This window comes from Corvus cornix, chromosome 7 (assembly GCF_000738735.6).
Source record: "Corvus cornix cornix isolate S_Up_H32 chromosome 7, ASM73873v5, whole genome shotgun sequence".
NCBI lineage: Eukaryota > Metazoa > Chordata > Aves > Passeriformes > Corvidae > Corvus > Corvus cornix.
In genome coordinates this window covers 35,955,524-35,957,211 of record NC_046337.1, presented here as the reverse complement: position 1 = coordinate 35,957,211, position 1,688 = coordinate 35,955,524, and positions in this window count along the sequence as shown.

The following is a 1,688-nucleotide window of genomic DNA, read 5'->3' as shown; positions in this document are numbered from 1 at the left end:
GGTGTTGAAAGCTACTTCATAGTGGAAATCTCCTGTATATTCATACAAAATTGTAGGGGAGCAGGTGGAAATTATCTGGCAATTAAAGTTAGCGCTATGGAGCTAGGACTTGGAATGGCATAGCCAATCTATTCAAAGACCTCATCTCATACTGTCAGCAGTTAGTTACATGACTGTTCATTGTGCTGCTCCTCATGGGGGAAAAAGCCCTCAGGAGATGGCAAAAGATTTCAGCTGATTTCTGATAACTGTGTTTGAGTTGATGATGACATTTATCTGAAAGGAAATGGTTAAAAGCAGGTCTTTAGCAGCTCTGGCTCTGACATCGTTCTGCAGACTTATTGGGGTACTAACGAAGAAAAGTAGCTTTCTGTGAATGCAGGAAGTGGCCTCCAATAAAGTTTGCAAATTTCACAGAAAAACAGACATAAAAAGGTCAAGACTCTCCTCAGCCATTTTGTCTAATTTTATTTTGAGCAGTAGATTTCTCTACTCACTTAAAATACTCAGGTCTGAGCAATAGCCAGGATGGTTCCCACCATCCCGAGGGGAAGTGTTCACGGCCCTCTTGAGCAGCGGTCCAGGTTTATCCCTCACCATTTTTCAGAATTGCTCAGTATTTTCTTGACTGTTCGTAGCTGTTCGTTAGATCACCAGATCTTCCCCCATTGCAGAAATTACAAATTGGAGGTGTTTTTATTTTTTTTTTTTTCCTCTGGCTTTTTTCAATTTATGCAGAACTCTCCTACCTCCCTCAAAGGGTTTGCTCAAACTTTCAAAATTTGACTGGAAGACCTGATGAACTATTTTACCTCCAGAGTGCATGACTTATAGGGAGGTGTAGGCATGTATAAACAGCAGTTTTGGCTGAAAATTGAATTGAAGTATTGTTTCACATATATATAAAAATGAAGCACAGCACTTCATGGAGACACTGTCAATGGAGAGGCAGATTTGCAACCTGCTTCTTTTAGACACTGCTCCTGTTTAAATTTCCCTGTGATGTTAAGGTGAGGAGCATTGTGGCATTTCTGCGAAATCTCTGCTGTGCAGAGAGAATCCCAGTTCCCTGTGAAGCAGATGCTCAGGTGACATTCCAGAGCTGTTGAGGGCCTGGTGCTCAGGGAGCTTTCTCCATCCTGCTGAGGCCAGGATGTGAGCATGGAATTCAGCGCTTGGCATGAGCAGTCTTGGAAGAGGGGAGAGTTTAGCTGCCTTAAAATTAAGCAATCAAAGTTAAAAGGAAGCGCGATTGATCTCAGCTGGAATTTGGTGCATTTTAAATACAGGATGGTGCTTTTTTGCAACCTGCCTAAGAGTTTGCTAATGCCCCTGATTTATTATAGAGGCTGAGAGAAACAGCTTTGCACAGCAGGATAAGCGTGCTTTTGACTTGGTTCCAGGTATGACAGTAGCTGAGAGCCACCAAAAGTAGGAAGAAAATAGCTGCCAACAGTTCTGTCTAACTTGGATGATCCTGATTCTCTTCTTGCTCTCTCAAACCCTGCTCACTCAGTCCTTTCTGATGGAATTGGGGACAGAACGTCCTTTCGAGAGCAGCTTTTGTTTCTATCAGCGTTTAACTGTACTTTCTTTGTAGGATATGCAGAGCCTTGGAAAGAGAACTCTCTCCTCTGCCTTCCTGTGCTTCTCCAAGAGGGAATGCTGGGTACTGAGCACAGACAGCA